Source organism: Vanacampus margaritifer, chromosome 7 (assembly GCF_051991255.1).
Source record: "Vanacampus margaritifer isolate UIUO_Vmar chromosome 7, RoL_Vmar_1.0, whole genome shotgun sequence".
In the NCBI taxonomy this organism is placed as follows: Eukaryota; Metazoa; Chordata; class Actinopteri; order Syngnathiformes; family Syngnathidae; genus Vanacampus; species Vanacampus margaritifer.
Genome location: NC_135438.1, coordinates 9,155,022 through 9,174,466, shown reverse-complemented (window position 1 = coordinate 9,174,466; position 19,445 = coordinate 9,155,022). Strand labels below are relative to the sequence as shown.

General features: G+C 38.0%; 2 long non-coding RNA genes across 2 annotated transcripts; one reads left to right on the top strand and one right to left on the bottom strand.

The window, feature by feature from the left end:
• The first annotated feature begins 867 nt into the window (after positions 1-867).
• On the top strand, positions 868-9,764 carry LOC144055811 (uncharacterized). Its single transcript, XR_013294939.1, has 2 exons — positions 868-3,030; positions 4,281-9,764. It is a non-coding gene; the product is annotated as an uncharacterized LOC144055811 (long non-coding RNA).
• A 2,426-nt stretch (positions 9,765-12,190) lies between these two features.
• LOC144054839 (uncharacterized) lies at positions 12,191-19,049 on the bottom strand. The gene is made up of 2 exons (XR_013294719.1): positions 14,267-19,049; positions 12,191-13,494 (listed from the first exon to the last, which is right to left on the bottom strand). It is a non-coding gene; the product is annotated as an uncharacterized LOC144054839 (long non-coding RNA).
• Positions 19,050-19,445: the final 396 nt, after the last annotated feature.

Here is a 19,445-nt window from a genome sequence, read left to right as displayed (position 1 = left end):
CTGTATGTTAGAGGCAGAGCGAGAGAGGAGCCTGATTGAAGTATCCTTAATAGATGTCTGTGGGCGGGATGCTGAAATTGCATTCTTGCGATCACAGCATGCATGGCGTCACTCACATTTGTTACAAGCTGAGTTTCAAAACACAAAGCTGAAGTTTTCTAACAGCAAATAGTTTGTCCGTTGACAGTAACACACATAAACACACACACACACACAGAAGAAATGGTTCGAGTCTTTCAAATTTAGTCCTTTTTGCCACTTCATTTTACACAACACTTGATTGTTTCGTATCTATTTGTGAACAATTCTTCACCAAGTGGATGTCAACAGATCACGCTGGGGCGAAGTTACCCGCTGACATGTCACATTTGCTGCTTACCTGGCTGTCGCTATCTGCACTCTTGCATGATGCCACTCTGGCAGCAAGCTCTATACTTATATTTCCTTTTGTGACTGCATGGTTTTGTATTATCTTTTCGCTTGTGCTGAATGTCAAGCGTGTAATCCTAGATTGTGCACATAACTTTCTCCCAACATAAATTACATAGACAAAGGCGCCACTGTGTAATGTATTGTGAAGTCAACAAAAACATGCTTATTTGTCTGTCATTTGCATATGCAAATATAATTTAACAGCGTTAAGTCGACTCTGTTAGAAAAATAATAATAATACAAGACACTTTTTGTTCAGACAATAGTTGATCACATTACTACTACTACTACTACTACGACTACCACATTACATATGTCCAAATTCACAAGGCTGGGTCCTCTGAAGGTAGTATTCGTCAGCTGCATGACGTCACTCCCGACGCGACTCGACAGCACGCACAGACTTGCATATGAAAGGAGTGTGAAGGATATTATAACATTTTAATACCTATTTTCATATATCGATTATTGTTACTGATCATGAACATTTAATTCTTCATTTTAAGTTTGTCAAAGTGTCTTGTGTCCTGAGCAGGGCACATGATGTTGACCTCGTATGTTCTGGGTTAAAGCTGGGACCATATTATTTAGTCTAGAAAAGTTCCTTCTCATCACTTTGTACGAAAACATATTTTCGCCCTTGATTTTGCTATACACTGATTGGTCCAGAATTTCTTGTTTTATTTTGTACACGTACATTGTGGTCTTGAACAGAACTTGTTTTGCTTTTCCATTAGTCACGGTCATTGGTGCTTTTGGGTCAAATGATAAAGTGAGATTTTGTTATGAAGAAGAATATGAAAAGTGCCTTGAAAATATACATATTTTGGCCAGAGACGAAGACAGCTGCAACTGCACTAAGAGTTCTATTGTTTGACATGTCCTTCAACTGTATAACACATTTGCTCATTCATGAAGGGAGAGATATTCTGCTTGGAGACTGAATTGTAATAAAAGGCTGGCCCTTCGAGAGGAGGGTGTGCATTGTTGATCAGAACTTGTCGGAGTTTGATTCAATGGTGCAACAGGAGATCTCCTTTAAGAATTATCCTGCGCAGGAAACTCTGTTCATTTCTCATCTCACCAGTTGGTTTATTGGACACGCAAAAAGTTATGGATTAACTACACCCCTCAGTTGGTGATTTTAATATACCTTCTTCAGTTGGTGACCTCCGACGGCAAGGCGTTTGACGGTTGTTGCGTTCGCGGACGGTTTGAATTCCTGGCGCCATATTAATTGAGGTAAGTGGAGATCTTATCCACGTTTGAGGAATTCTTTCTGTCTAGGAGCGCTCCGGCCGCCATGCGTTCTTGTAAGATAACTAAATCAAGGGTGAGATTTGTGTGAGCAGAGGTAGAAGTTTAAGTTGTTTGGTTGTATGGAGTCAATAATTGTGGAATTTCCTACGGTATTTGAAGTATACATATTTGTGGTGCACATTGAATTGAATAGCGATCGCTTGTAAGTCAGTACTGGGAAACATTTTGTCTTTACAATTTGGTTTTTACAGACGATAGATACGTAGATAATTGATTTGAAGTCTGTGTATATGAGGTTAAGAAACTGTTGAAGCTGAGGTAGCGCAGTTGACATAAGATTAAGTTGTTGAAGTTGAGAGTAAATCAGCTGGGGAAACATTATTGTTGTAACCAAGCGTTAGATGTGTGGGCATTGGTTTTACGTCCATACATATTTAAGTTGAGAGAAGTCGGCTCAAAAAGCATCTTTGTCTTGATCCCTGCCTGATGCGCGGGAGAGACAAACACTTTGTTTTTATGAGTAATAGATTCTTGGGTAATTAGATAACAAAGATCCTTGAATAAGTGTTGCCGATTAAAGCTGCGGGAGGATCGACTGCTTCATTTTCTAGGGACAAAGGACTCAACTTATAGGAAGTCAGATTGACATAAAACGGATTTAGTACGCCGTTTTAAGATTAATCGATAGGTCTATGAATAATTGGATATTGACATTTTTAGACAAGATATAAGAGATATAAGATGTATTGACTCAACTCGTGTAAGTCGGGCTGACTAAAGCATATTTGATACGACGTTTTAGATCAAGCCAATAGGTCTATTGAATATTCGTGACTAAAATTCAAAGACAAAGAAACTGTTGAAGCTGGGGTAGCGCAGTTGACATCCGGATATTTATGTGTTGATATGTCGTACAAAACGACATGTCTTGTCTGTCCGTTGTGTGTGTATGCCGTCTGATCGGTGAAGAAACTCTAACGTTACGGTAAAATCTTAAAGGGACCGCGACGAGAACAGTTGATTAATTCTGTTATAAGTGAGACGTCACTTCATTTAAATATTAATACAACTGAACTATGATAATCTACAATATAATATAATACAAATCAATAAGCTATAAAATACCTGAGTTAATAATTAAGACGAAACATGGACACTCTATTTGAACTCAAAACACAGTGGTTTGACCCGAATGGGATTCCGTTGAGTTTAGATGGGATGACGCTGGATAAACAAATTGGAAACGCATGCGCTGTGGCTATAGGGATTTTACCTACAAAGGCTAAACGAGAAACAAAAAAGAACTTTGCGACTGGATGCAAGACGGCTGTAGAAAAGGTTATTTTCCGTCATTACAATCTGCAGTGTGTCTAATCTCTTTGATGAAGAACGTTGAACTTGCATGTGTGAAAAAACGTCACGAACTAGATGAGCTGGTGCAACACACATCTGTAATTTCTTCGAGTGGAAGAAAAGCCAGAAATGATCGAAAGCTTGTTGACAAAATAATGAATAATGCTAGAATACTAGCTTTAGGTATTTTTGTGAAGTTATAACCATTTATATAACTAAATAATGATATAAGACTAAATGATTTGACCTGATATGACTTCCGCTAGTCGGAATTAAAGCTTCCGGATTAATCATACCGTTTAAATAATGACTTAAAATGTAATTAATATTGAACGACGGGACTTGATTATATTGTGAAAAAGGTTAGTTTATTCTAATAAGATATGGCATTTGTTCGATGGTTTTAATGACGGCAATTTAACTTTGAATGTGCGTACACGGCGACCGCCCGTTAATAATGTTATGAGTGTATGTAATTTTATATAGAGGAGAGTCCCGGACGTATCTTTAAGAAAAGTGTATTGAAAAAATGATGAATACTGAAATGTTGCTTTGCAAATAAAATAACTGTATAATACAAATTTATGTAATAAAACAAATTAAGCCGTTTAATAAGCGCTAAACGGGATAAATTAATTAGACGGTAAAATTACTAATAAAACTTCTAACGCTAAAACCCGCAATTGTCTGCGTTAAATAATTGAACGACATTATATAAATTGTTGCCGTAACTGATTTTATAAGCCCCTTACATAAATTTCTTAAGCACTAATGTTGAATACTTAAACTGGCTTCAAGAGTGCAAATACGTCATATTTAAAAATTATGTTTGCTATAAAACGAACGAATATTAATACACAAATAACATAGAGAGGTATAGTTTTAAGATATTATAAAATTTAGATGCATGTCTTATGCTTGTAGAGCATGGGTGGCTTTGACTGATTGTAGTTGCTATGACTCATTCCCTTTCTCGGGTTAAAAAATGCCAACAGCCATCAATCTTTGTAATGAGGTCAAATAAAATGTTTTTATAAAAGGTAATGTTAATTGTGTGATTGTTTTAGATTAAATAGTTTAGTCTCTACTCTTATTTTAATAATAATAATAACTAAAAACAAATAACTTGGATGGCAATTAATGTGGAATAATTCTTATATAGATGATTGTTTTTTCCCTTATGATTTTGTTTGTGCGCGAGAACATTGTTTGATAAATTTTAAATATCTTTTCAGAATCAGGAGACACACCCATTAAGGACAATTGGGGTCGCACCAAAGTGCCATGTTCCGGTCCTGGGGATGAAGTAATGTGTTAATTATAATTTAAAAGGAGTTTTTTATTTATTTTTTTCTCCGACGTTTATAAATAGAAAGTAATTTTAATCTCTCCTGAATATATTTAACCTTTGAATTTGACATTTGAAGTCTCATTACAAACAGACTGGGGAAGCTATCTGGAAGAAACACATTTTTGACATAATTTGAGGTGCTATGTAATTAAAAATCATTCCTGCTTTGACGTTTGACTAAAGGCTGACTTTACGGGCTGCGGCCTCCATTGAGAAAACATTAATTGAAAACTACACACTTATTAATTAACTATATTTGTAAATTGTTAGAGTATATCTGTCCTATTTTATCCTAAGTATTATTTATGAAGGTATGCAAAACATATTAAATTAAATATTGTAAACCATAACAAATATTGACATATAATTAGCAATTATTTAAAATTGTAAACTTTCATTGTTTTAATTATTATTTTTTATTATTTTTATTTTTATTTAATTTTTTTAATAAAGGAAGTTTTTGGTTTTAATATTTACTGACATGTTATAACCTAAATACTGTTGGGGCAGATTTTAATGTTTTCAGTCGAGTGAGGATTATTGGTCAAGGGTCATTATTTCGGAACAAAGTCAACTGGCGGGACACAGACCTCTTTAAAAACCCCCACCCACAAAGAAACTGCAACTGCCACCACCATCAGAGGGGCGTGATGCAGCCATCATCACAAAACATCCTGCCAATACCTGATGGAGAGGGGAGGTTCCTGGCGCCACCTGTTGCAACAATGACTGTGCCATCATATACAAATGTGATAAAAGAAAAACTGCTCCACTGCCCAATGCACACAATGCTCCGCACGAACTGTCCTATGAAAAACTGCTCCATATGCTCTGCACAAGCGTCCTTAAAGCATTCCTGCGTCCAGAACTGTCCACTACGATGGTGACTCAACCCCACAAACAATGCTTTCCTTGAATTAGTGATACCGGGCCATATGATGTGATACTGACTGTTTACACTGCACTCTATTTTTGACAGATATAAGGTGATAACATCTACAGTAAAACATTTCGTAAATATAATGAACTGATTGACAACACTATATACACACAGATTTATTACATTTTAAAAACGTTTGATGTCTATTTTGATTTGATCTGATTTGTTTATCTCTGTCTATTTTGAAACAGTCAGCTTTTTGGACAAACATCAAAAAGGGGGACTAGCAAGCTTAATGGTAACATTAAAACTAAGGGCAACTTTATGTATTAATAATAATTGATGAATTGGCTGAAAACTGAGATTCTTTGTAAAATTCATTGGCATAAGCTACAATATTTTTATAGTACAAAAGATAATACAGGTAAATTTCGTCTGGTTTCAGAAATTGAAACAGCTAATATGAATACAGACAGATAAGATACAATTTATTTCAATCTTAATTATTATATTTTACTTTTTTAAGTTTGGTCTTCTAGTGTTTTCCCGAATTCTCTTTTGAAATTTAAATAGTTGCTTGGGACGCATTGTCGAATTTGCTGGTTAAATGTAAAATTTTCCCCTCTTTCTAAACAAAAAGCAAGCAAAATTTATTTACTGCAAAACTTTATATATTAGTCTGAAAGAGTCTCTAAAGCGATTTTTTTTTTTTTTTTTTTCAGATGGGGGAATTATTGGTTGGTCTGGGTATATCGTCGCGAAGGACACAAACAGTCCATGTTAAATAAATAAATTTAAAATTAAAAGTTAGTCTTAATGCGATAATTATAGATAGTCCGTGAGAATGAATTTTACAGGAGGACAATTGGGGATTTCCTTGACCATGGAGAAGGAGTAAGTTTTGGCAGGGACGGCGAAAATAAGGTGAATATGTTCCATTTCTATTTCTATTTTTCCCTTGGGGCCCTGGGGTTAGATGTTATTTTTTGATTTTATTTGTTGACGAAAGTTGCATTTATTTAATGGCTGGAAGCACATCCATGCTATATCTATAACAATAAATATTATAAAACATTCCAATAATTATTACATTCTGTAAACAAAATTGGCCTCGTCAGATTTGAACTGGCTAAAGATTTTCATTTTTTGCATTTAAGAATGTGCTCAGGTCATTAAAGTCAGCCAAAGGCTGGATCCTAATTAAATGTCACAACAAACAGAATTTTTTCCCACAGGAGAGGCCTACAGAACTTTACTAACATTTACTAACCCCTAACTAATAACACTACCAAAATGCTCTTTCAAAAAGAAGGGATGTGAATAAATGTTTATTAGTGACTAAATGAAAATATTTTGCACCCAGATAAGGTGATGAAAAGGTCAATCTAGTCCAGTCCACGGGGCACCTGGTTCCACATCTTGCCTATTAGACCAGCCGGAGGTCCGCCTTCTACTCAACCCCCACCTTCAGGAGCCAGCCACCACCGGGAATCAACAGAGAGACCAGCCAGCTGCTCCAGTGACCAGACGTGCCAGCCGAGAGGCCATTCAACTGCTTCCAGTGTCAGCTAACGAGCTGAGGAATTACTACATGAAGATTGAGTTTCGCTGAGGACGTCTTTCGAATGGAAACAGGAGGAATGTGTCCCTTTTTCCAGGGCATTCCACAAAGAATGAGTCACAACTTGGGAAGATAAAATCCCGGTGACCGATTTTTGCACCCCTGGCAGTTGGAGAGAGGCAGAAGGACCCTCTTCACAAAAAGGCTCTGTTCAACCTTCTGCTGATGCTGCTCAAGGAACCTGAGTGCACCATCCACACAAGAAAATAAAGAAAGTGATGACTGTTTAAAAAAAAAAAAAAAAAAAAGAAAAAATCACAAGATGGCTACTTCGAAGAGACAATGCGTCTTCAATTGCGTCTGCATCACGACACTCTTTCTTATACTGACTGTTATGCCAATTTTGTGTTTTTGGGATCCCCTAACCACATCTGTAAACGCAACCACAAAAATTCGGGCTAAGCGAGACATGAACTCTCCACACATTCCCTGGGTTATATCCAAAACGTATGATGACTCAGTCACGGTGACAGTTGCCACAAACACAAACACCTCTGTCAAAATTCCCATTACGTCATTAAAAGGATTTAGAGGATGGGAAGAGACAAGGGGAGGAATATGGGTGAAATATTGGTGGTATTTGACAGGAAATGTTGCGCAACTAGATTGGGGTACTTTTATAACCACCCAAAGTGGACAATATTGGCCACCGGGAAAAAGCAAGGAGGCTGTTTTCTTTTCTAAAAGGACAACACTGCGTAAAATGGGAGGTCAACTAGAATTAACCTTTTCCATTCCCGACGGGAATATACGACCAGCTAATGTAACTCTGTACAACACCTCCTGTTTTGGATTACTGTTATGGGCATGGTCCCACGGCGTTGACCCACGTTTTCCTATTCTAATCTGTGTAAATAAGACTATGAGTAAGCTAGACCAACCAAAAATGACTAAATACTCAATGGAGAATGGGGTAAAAGCTGTAAGTGTACCGATTGATGGTGTAATTGAATGGTTTAGGGTTACTACAGGAGTGTCCAAAAGCAGCAACAATTGGCTATTGCTAGCACACGAGGCAACACACGCCTCTGGTAAGGAGTGTGTAGTATGTGTGGGACCACGACCTTTATTGAGAGTAATCCCGGCTAAAATCGAGGAACAATGTATAATGGAAATTATGAATAAAACTGCCCCAAATGCCAAATGCTCTCAATGGGATAAGATATATCCACTAGTGAATTTGCAGACAACTAAACCAATATTTTCTAAGGAAATTGCAGATGGTAATTTTTCATGTATTAAAATGACAGGTACCGGAGAACAATTGGGAGAACTAGATCACATTTCACACTGCACTACAATAATAAATGTGGGTCAAAAATTCAAGCCGCAATCAAGGGCTGACATTTGGTGGTGGTGTGGGCATAATCAGATATTTGACAAGTTGCCTTGGGATGGCAAAGGATATTGTGCTCTCATCACCCTTCTTCTGCCAGTACAACTTTTTCCCACCTCGGTTGATAACCTTTTACAAATGATTGACACTTGGGAACCACAATCTTCTCCTCCTTTCCATAGAATTAAACGATCTTCTTGGCAACAGGAAAATGTCCCCACCTACATTGATGCAATTGGAGTGCCGAGAGGTGTGCCAAATGAATACAAATTGACTAATCAAATAACTTCAGGATTTGAATCCCTAATTTGTTGGTGGTGTACCATTAACAAAAATGTAGACAGAATTAATTATGTGCATTACAATGTACAAAGACTAGGAAATTGGACTCAATCTGGATTTGAAGCTGTACATGGCCAATTGGCTGCCACATCTTTGATGGCTTTTCAGAACCGAATTGCACTTGATATGCTATTGGCAGAAAAAGGGGGAGTTTGCTCAATGTTCGCAGATCAATGTTGTACCTTCATTCCTAATAATACCGCACCGGATGGTACTTTAACTATTGCAATTAAGGGACTCCGGACACTTAATAGAAAGATGAATGAACACTCGGGTATAGACACTTCGCTATGGGATAATTGGATGACTGTATTTGGCCGCTACAAAACCTTAATTTCCACAATTTTGATATCAATTGCTGTATTTACGGCTCTAATAACAATATGCGGATGTTGTTGTATACCCTGTATTCGTTCCCTTTGCGAGAAAATTATTTCTGCCGCAATTGAAAAACAGGACGTACGAAATAAGTCTTCTTACATGATGATGGAGTCTGTTACTTCCTCAGCCCGGCCTGCTGCAACATCCGATGTAGATCCCGCTGGAATCTTTGTGTAAAATGTTTAAATATTTAGTTATTGGGCTTAGTGTTTACGTAAGCCCAAAAGGGGGACTGAAGGATATTATAACATTTTAATACCTATTTTCATATATCGATTATTGTTACTGATCATGAACATTTAATTCTTCATTTTAAGTTTGTCAAAGTGTCTTGTGTCCTGAGCAGGGCACATGATGTTGACCTCGTATGTTCTGGGTTAAAGCTGGGACCATATTATTTAGTCTAGAAAAGTTCCTTCTCATCACTTTGTACGAAAACATATTTTCGCCCTTGATTTTGCTATACACTGATTGGTCCAGAATTTCTTGTTTTATTTTGTACACGTACATTGTGGTCTTGAACAGAACTTGTTTTGCTTTTCCATTAGTCACGGTCATTGGTGCTTTTGGGTCAAATGATAAAGTGAGATTTTGTTATGAAGAAGAATATGAAAAGTGCCTTGAAAATATACATATTTTGGCCAGAGACGAAGACAGCTGCAACTGCACTAAGAGTTCTATTGTTTGACATGTCCTTCAACTGTATAACACATTTGCTCATTCATGAAGGGAGAGATATTCTGCTTGGAGACTGAATTGTAATAAAAGGCTGGCCCTTCGAGAGGAGGGTGTGCATTGTTGATCAGAACTTGTCGGAGTTTGATTCAATGGTGCAACAGGAGATCTCCTTTAAGAATTATCCTGCGCAGGAAACTCTGTTCATTTCTCATCTCACCAGTTGGTTTATTGGACACGCAAAAAGTTATGGATTAACTACACCCCTCAGTTGGTGATTTTAATATACCTTCTTCAAGTGACAATACTGCTTGTCGGTAGCACATTGACTAACAATCCATTCATGTGTAAATCAGTCGTAAATCCGTGCGTGCTGTCGAGTAGCGCCGGGAGTGACAACATGCAGCCGCCAAATTGGGAGGACCCAGCCTTGTGTACACGCCCGTGCAAGCCGCTGAAGTCACAGGGCGGCCATCTTGCTCCTCCCATCTTGCCAGCATGCAACTGTATAACGGTAAACGTTCAGAAGAGACATAAACAGCTCGTAGGCAGTTAGTATAAGGGCGGGAGTGGGTTTGGGGGTTTTGTGGCTAGTTTTTGCGCTATTTTTTAACGAGTAAAAAAATAAAATAAGAAAATAACAAGTGGGCGGTGTGTGCTGTTTTGAAGACCCCCCTTTTCTTTTATCGCTCAGTCCTTTAAACTCCAATACTATATTTGGCAGAGGCATCTTTTGTTGAATTACAGTTATAATTATTCAATAAAATTATACAAGTTTCCTCCTGTAAACATCATTAAGCATATAATTTATACCTGTATTTAAGGCAAGTTGTAAAATGTCTGAAATCCTCTTGTTTATGTTTAACAAATTTAAAACATCATAAATCATGCTGTTTTCTACTAAGTACTGTCTCAAATGTTCTCCAATTTCGATACTGTAAATGTATAGGATCGTATGCTTAAAAAAAAAAAAACGTTTCTTGGGAGGAGCAATATGGCGGTCTTGTGACTTCAAAGGTCTTGGCCTTTCGGCTATCCAGTCATATTAGTGATTTGGACACAGGCAACTCTTCTTCTTGGTAATTCCCAGTATATTGGATGACCTGTGGCATCTTGGTACCATATCACAGACATCAATCATGTACCACAAAAATATAAAAGCAGTAAATAAATGTGATGGAGAGTTTTTATGTTGCCTGTATGTCAGAGTATTCCATCAAAATTTGCAGTTTGTGTGACGTTTAATACATTTTCCTATCCTGTTGTGTTGGCAGCAGTTAGCAAGTATTTTATACGCCATCGCTGTATACCATTGACAATTATGGCAATGTCTCGCTTTTGTGTAAACTGCAAATGCGGATTGGTGTCCTCGAGCTGTGACAAATTGGACTAAAGTATATTGCATGGTGGAAACATGGCTTTAGAGACCCGTTCTCATATGTAGGCAAATGAATGGCAGAAACTACCGTTTTTACCGCTCCCTAGTTTGTTTTTTGTCTTCTTCCTGGCTTTTGGGTCGAGGAAAAAGCAGGTCTTGTTGTGAAAGAGGCTTAGGAAAGCTTTTCACAGGCGATAATTCCGAGTGAACAAGGGGGGAAAACACACACACACACGCACACACACAAACAACCATTTCTATTACGATTCAATCAAAAATCATTTTCTTCTTTCAACACAATCAAAAAACTTGTGAAAGATAAATGGATGGATAAAAAAAGTGACAGCATTTAAAAAGAACATGCAAGAAAATATTTGTCAGATCTCAAGGTGCTAAAATATAATAAGATGACACCACCTGTTGAAAATGAATCTGCACAGACAAATAAAAATAAAAATCCCTATCATCATGCCCATCTTTCCGTTAAACGTTCTATTCCACAAGTCGGCAACGTAATCATCCAAGGGGCAAATTAGGTCTTTTTTGAAGTCCGGGTCCCGTTCCTTCCATATCTCAAAAGTTGTACAGCGCCTCAAAACATAAAAAATATCCTCATATTAGCAAAACAGCTGTAGAAAAATGGTAGAGACATAATTACGGTCCAAGTACTGTTTCAATCAACAAAAATCTACAGCAGGTGTCACCAATTTCGGTCCTAGCATGTTTAGGATGTTTCTGTCATCCAACACACCTCATTCAAATGATCAGGATCGTTATCAGGCTTCTGCAGAGCTTTCTAATGAGCAGCTCACGAATCAGGTGTGTCAGAAGGTGAACTTTTCAATTCTTTCAAAAAGTCAATAGTGCTCAGTTTACTGTCAAAAGGATTAATTTAACAAAATCTTAGTTGTATCTTACAATTGTCCGTCTTGACCGTACTGAAAACAATGCTTTTAATGTTGATTTAATGAGGGCCAAAGTTTGACTCTTAATTTCCATTTTTCAATGGGCGAGGTGCAAAATAAGAAACAGAAACAGCTCTCAGCACGCTAAAGCACAGTTCTACACATCCACCGTCAAAAACACATGTGGTAGATTATTGTTATATGTCTAGTGAAGGAATATTAAATTACTATATTAAATGTAATCTTTGCGTGTCCAAAATAATTGTATTCAGGATCTGATGAAGAAGTTTTCCTGCAAGAATTTATTTAGAGGCCTCTAAAGACACAGTCAGAATATCACATCAGAATGCAACGTGATGATTCCAAGTGTGTGACAATTTACAGAACATCGACACATTTATACAAAAAAGCTAAAAGGTTCCTCCTCCTGGCTCATGATTGAACAAAGGGCAGACATGTCATCTCCTAGATTGAACAAAGGTGTAAGGTTGATGGTAAACAGACATCTTTATACAGTTCCCCTTCTTGATTGGGGGAACAGAAGTAATCAAAATCTGACCCCAGACCTTCAGTCCCTAAATGACAAGAGACTCTGACACATCATGCACATTGCCCCTCTAACAGCATTTGAGGGTACAAAGATCAAATTAAGTTCACAAAATCATTACTCCACTGTATTCTATTAAACACTCATGATTATATCACATCTATATGTCTATAAGTAAATTCAAAAACAGTAAAACATCAAATTGAAAATATTAAATGTCTTCAGTCCTACCATTGAACTTCTATAAGTTCAAAAACCGGACATTTAATCCCACAATAGTCTAGAGAGAAAGTCCAGCGCGAATCTTGATCGTCGCAAAAATGAAGCAATGTTTATGTGTGGAGTTCAGAAAATAAGAATAGCAGGTGAGAGAGAGAGAGAGAAAGATAGAGGGACTTAGCAGTCAAAATTCAGTTTGATTCATTAAAAAAATCAGTGGAAGGGGCATAATAAATGTGAGGCATAACACTATGTGATGTGGTTAAGTGTCACGACGCAATAGCAGATGTGTCCGTCCCTCGAAGCCATCTCCTGATGAGGGTCTTGTTGAATGAAAAGTTGGTCAAAAATTTTTTATTTTTTTTTTTTAAGAAGAGGCGTTTGTCAGCCTCTTTCCGAACCCTGGCTCACTGCCAGAGATCGCAGGAAAGGTCACGGGACTTCATTCCCAGTGTGACTCTTTCCTTGTGAATTGATGAAAAGGGGCATGTGATTCAAATCACCATTGAGTGATTTCCCCCTTTCACCAGCAGATTGACACTTGATCAGCTTTTCCAGGCGAATCAACTGTGCCCATCTTTGCCCATGGAAAAGGCACTCCAATGAATCTTCTTTCCTCTGCGTCCTTGGGCAGCTTGTCAGGTAGACACTGGAACCGGGTGTGGTGGGATCCGTTAGATGGCTCCAATTGGTGTGGACGCAGATCAGCAGCTTAGTCAACCCCCTCAGTCAATTGATGTGATTTGATGAGCCTGGGACCTCTTGGCTCACATGTGGTGGATGTGGCCCCCACCATTATGATCAGCAAACCAATCTGTGTGCAAAATCATTTTCATTTAGTCACTCATAACATACATAGTCTTCATTCTTTACTTTGAAAAGAGCACCTGGTTTTTTGTTAGCAAATGTTAATTGTTTAAGTTCTGTAGGTCCTGAAACATGCTGTTGGACACGGAAAAAGTTATTTTTGTTGTGGCATTCAAACAGAATCCGTTTAATGACATTTGTACATTCAATGGCATAATAATGAAAGTCTTGTTGCCATTGAAACTTTATGAGGCCAATTGTTTAATATTTCTATTTTTCTTTAATGTCCTTGAGATCAGAGATAATATACTAAATCAAATATGTTTTAATCTCAATGCCTTTTCTATATCTTATGAAGTTTTGTTTTTTCAAGTGGGTTTGTCTGATCCAATCTTCCTAGGAAACCCTTATGATGGTAGATAATGATTAATCAAATATTTTACCATGATATTTACTGTTGTAGATTTTAGCATAAATGTGCTCTTTGTCGTACATCAAATTTCTGTATTTTTAACGCTGGTTTCTTATTATAGCAGTGTAAATCATTTAAAAACAACATCATCTTAACTCAGAACTATTCATGTCCGGCCGGGCCATGAACAGTCTGAGAAGAGATTTATACTCAAACCTTAAATAAACACTGCAGTTCATTTTTAACAACTTGTCTCATGAAAAAATGTCACCCAGGTGTGTCAATGTTCCTTCCACACCTAAATGGCATATTCCATGGGCTCTAGAAATTATACTTTTCAATCGTTTCTGAGATGGAACATACTTACCGTATTTCTGCTATAAGGGTCGTCTTTTGTCATCTTTGTAGAACTTACGTTTCCTCCCATGGTCAAATCCTCCCCATTCGCTGCCTGTAAAATTCCTCACACCAAACTTCATTCTCACATCAGACTTCCTTTTGATACACAGACAGACCAGTCATTCTCACATCAGACAGACCAATCATTCTCACATCAGACTTCCTTTTCAACAAACTCAGACAGACCAATCATTCCCCCATCTGATAAAGATCAATTTTGATCATTTCAGACCTGAATGTGAAAACTGCAGCCGCTTCCAAATTGCTGCTTCAAAGAGGAAAAACAGACACCTTGTGTCCTGTAGATTAAAAAACAACCAAATTGTGACAATTTGGCCAACACCAGAACTATAAAAAGATCTCCAGCTGAGCTAGCCATGAGCCATAAAAACAAAAGCCTTTGAGGCAAGAGTTTGTAATGTAAATTTGAATCCTGTAGATTAGAAAAACAACCAACTTAAGCAGATGTAAATTAAGATACTGCAGCGGAGGACTTTTAGGGTCAGGAAGAGAAGAATTATTATTATTATTATTATTTTTTTTTTAAACAACCCCATTAATCTACTGCAGGTCACAAATCTTCCAAATATCTGCCATCTCAACTAGTAAAAGAAACGAGTTATAATCAGAAAAACAAAACAAAATCCCTACTTTAAACCAACCAAAAAGTATTCTTAAGATGCTAACTAACCTCACCTCTTCTACAGAGTAGTGGGGGCTTGTAAAACACAGCAGGCAACTTTGCAGATCATGACCCAATTAAAATCAGTGCTGCGACCTAAATCGAAAATTAAAAATTTAACCAGCAACTTCGGCGTAAGTGTTCCATATCTGAGTCCACTCTGAGAAGCCAAAGTTATAAAAGAGAAATGGGAAAAAACTAGAAGGCCAAATTCAACAAGCATCAAACAACGGAAAATATAGTATTTAAGGATTAGAATGAATTTTGTACTACCCTAATTCACATAAGCTGTTCTCAATTTCCGAAACTGCGTTGCTATAGATCACATCTCCTTTCTGACATAGTACAGAGTGCAAATGTCTACAAACAGAATACAACATACGACCTCAGGCACCAAACTCAGATGATTCCAGAACTTTGAGTCCACAACTGTAGTTCATATTCCTTCCTGTCCTTGTCGATAGCAGTTTATGCAGGGCATAGTTCAAAGCGGGCACTGGGCTTTGTGTACTGGAGTTCTCAGGAAAAGTTCATCATGGCAGAATCGATGATAATCCTGTCTGCTTAAAAAGTTGCTGGACATTATGCTCAAACAATGCATAAGAGTCATTGAACAGTCACAGGACGAGCGGATTTACAGTGTACCATCCTTTTCGCAGTCCGTGTGGTCACTTCCCCCCCGAAAGTGACCATTGTTCAGTTCGCCGTCCACTCTGAACATCAAGCATAGCAGGAGAATGCTGTTCATTCCATTTCCAGCACTTTTCGGTTGAGTCACCCAAGTGAAACACCTTTCAGTCAAAGATTGAACCTGCCTGAAACATTTATACACTCGGAACAGACAGAGGGAGATGAGATCATAGCAAGAGAACACTGCTTGTTGTCATTCAATTTCCAATAAAAATAAATAAAAAATTCCCCCAAAATATTTTGTTTTCAAACCCCTAATTTATTCATTTTGTGGTTTTATTTGAATTTGATCACTACACTATAGCAAGTAGTAGTACTATATTTACGCATATGTCTACCATAGACATCTTCATTACGTGTTACCTCAAATTTAAGAAAATGTGACAGCTGTCAGTCACCCTGGCCACTTGGATGGAAGACATTTCCAGACTTCTAGAATGGGACTCAGATAAAGACAAAGGTTAAATCATTTTCACACTTACGAATAAGTTATCAGAGATGCAGGGGAAATATAAAATCAAAAATGAAAAGTCTATTTCAATTAAAATTTGGTTTTATTACTTATTCAACTATATTACACAGATCTGATTTTAAAAATAATATGAGAGTGGCCTGTAGTTAACACCTAGACCTCTATGTCCTTCCGCATAACAGGAACAATTTGATTTAGCCTTAGACGACCCCTGCTATTCACACACACAACAGACTACAAGTCTCCCAAATGGAGACAATGGGAGAGAGGACTAAACTTATCACACCCCCTTTCCTTTTTATTTAGTTTAATTTAATTTTAACAGACAACAGTACAAATCACCACCTTCTTAAAACAGCAGCTCACGGCCCCCATCCTCACAGACCTTTAGTCCCTAATCAAGCGTGGGGGGAAGAGCTTTAAAAATTGTCACAGACAAAGGCAGAATTCTCCCCTACTTTCAAAATATGCAGATTTCCTGCTTACCATTCTTTTTCACTCTTTTTTGAGGACAAAGAATTTTGGAGGGAAAAAATTACTTTCCACCCATCTTTTCTTTCTTTCCTACAAAACGCCATTCATATACATCCTATCTTATCTCGCTCATTTTTGGAGACACAAAATACCTGCCTTCCAACAAACTCAGTCCTTCTTTCACTTACTGTAACTTCAGTTTCCTCTCCCTTGTCATAAAGGCATTGAGGAGAAAAAACACAAAAACAAGAAGAAATCAAATCCCCCCTTTAAACTCACAATTCACACATGCTTCACATATTCATAGTTTCAACAAACACTCACACAACACACACTCCTCAACTTAATTCAGTGGCGTCTCAGTTGTTGAACCACAGACGAACACAAACCTCTCCGAAGTGCGCACTCATTTGTAAAATACACCGTTTATTCGTCTAATAATAACTTCACCACGTACTTATAGCTCAAATGTCGACTTATTCGCGCACAATCCATCGCAACGTTACGGCTGCGACACAGACACGTCGCGCACAATTTAAAACAAACAACGAAAAACCGCGTGGCCACAACACACCATGGAGCTTAACAAATAAACAAATGCGTACACTCAACAATTCATTTCTAAGCCAAGAGCTCTCGCTTGGTTCAAATTTTCCCCCCGGGTCATCTTTCACAGTCAACACTTCATCCAATTTATGTTCCAATTTCTTAACAGATGCGGCTGCCCGCAGCTAACTCATCCTTAGCCTTAAAAACAGATTCGCACGGTAGCATCTTACCAAAAACTCATCTCCTGCGCAAACCTCGTACGCTGTCAGAGCCGCTAGCTTAGCATCAGTTTCCTCATTCTCAAAATCACTTAACACCGCCATCTGCGCAACTTTCACAGAGCTATCCAACGCTAACATTCTAGCACAAACCAACATTTGGCTCACGACCCCGCACCGTCTAACTTTTCTTCCATTCGAAGAAACTTATAGAAGTGTTTTTCACGGAGGTAATCAGCGTCTGGCGCTGTTTACACAATCAAGTTCCACAAACACACCACATTTTACAACGGTGAGAACCAACCACTATCACAATTCGTGCGCATTCATACATTTAAAAGAGTTTCATACTTACGTTGACGCCGTGGTGGAAATGCGTCCAGCATCATGAACTCACTGTTCGCTTAGCGACCAATTCTGACTCTCGACCGGAAGTCTATGCAAACCTCCTTAGTTACAGTCAATTTTTTCCGTCCATAATATGTAGTAATTAGTCGTTTTTAATATTTATAAAGTCAGTGACGTCTCACTTATTATACTACGATATAACAGATCAAAAGTATTCTCCTTAATCCCCCCAAAAAAATATTTTTCTTTTTTTTTTTTTTTCCAGACAAACACAAACAAGACGAAAACGAAACAGATATTAAATACCTTTTGCGCGACTTCAACAAATATATCCAGGATCTTCACGGGCTTACTTCTCACACAGCAGTACTCCTACATTCGCCGTGGAAATTCAATATCATATGCCGTTTTAGACGGCGGAGCGCTCCTTTCAGCTAAACAAAATTATCCAAAAACAAAAATATCGCGATCTCTCGATTTCTTAGCAATAGCATTCATAAATAATAAAAGCTATGCGTCAACCTGTAGCCCGGAAAAAATACTGCTTTAAGACGATCACAAAGCAGTCTCTTGGCTCCTTCGCAGCGAAAAGTTGTTTCCAACTCTACATGTACTTAACAATTGCCTCAGAAATGCAGGGACTTACAATCTCTAAGATTCCTTTAGAACGAGACTGCCGTGTGTTTCCTGTAATTTTTAATAAAACGCCTGCTTCAGCCCGTTTGCAACAATCCGGCTTAATTGTGCACCATCATCGTAACGTTACGTATCTCATCTGCGCATGTGTCTACCAGCTGAACAAATCTATTCAAGAATCTAACGGTTTCTTAACAGCGGCGAGAAGTCCGCTGCGTCTACCTGTGCCTCTTAGTACCAAATTTATAACAGCGGCGTACGTACGCTGTGTCCATTTATACTTTTTAATATCAAATTTATTCAAGAATCTTTCGACTTCTTAGCAGCGGCGCAACCCGCTGCGTCTGCCTGTGTTTCCCTTTCAGCGAGACAACCAACGTAACGACACTTCCGTAAACAATGCTGTCGTCACCACGTACGTGTACAGTTCGAACACCGTAGTAAAATCCGAAATCAGGGACTTCGTGTCCAACACAACGACTTCAAATTTTACTAACACCTTTTCACACAGATCTCATCACAATGTAATTTTTCAAGACGAATACCAGCTGCAGCGACTCGAAACAGACACAATTCCTCAAACGTGGATAAATGTCCACTCACCGTAATTAATTAGGCGCCTGGAATTGCATCCGTCCGTGAACGCCACAGCTCGCAACGTCGCTCGTCGGGGTCACCAAAATGAAGGAATATTAAATTACTATATTAAATGTAATCTTTGCGTGTCCAAAATAATTGTATTCAGGATCTGATGAAGAAGTTTTCCTGCAAGAATTTATTTAGAGGCCTCTAAAGACACAGTCAGAATATCACATCAGAATGCAACGTGATGATTCCAAGTGTGTGACAATTTACAGAACATCGACACATTTATACAAAAAAGCTAAAAGGTTCCTCCTCCTGGCTCATGATTGAACAAAGGGCAGACATGTCATCTCCTAGATTGAACAAAGGTGTAAGGTTGATGGTAAACAGACATCTTTATACAGTTCCCCTTCTTGATTGGGGGAACAGAAGTAATCAAAATCTGACCCCAGACCTTCAGTCCCTAAATGACAAGAGACTCTGACACATCATG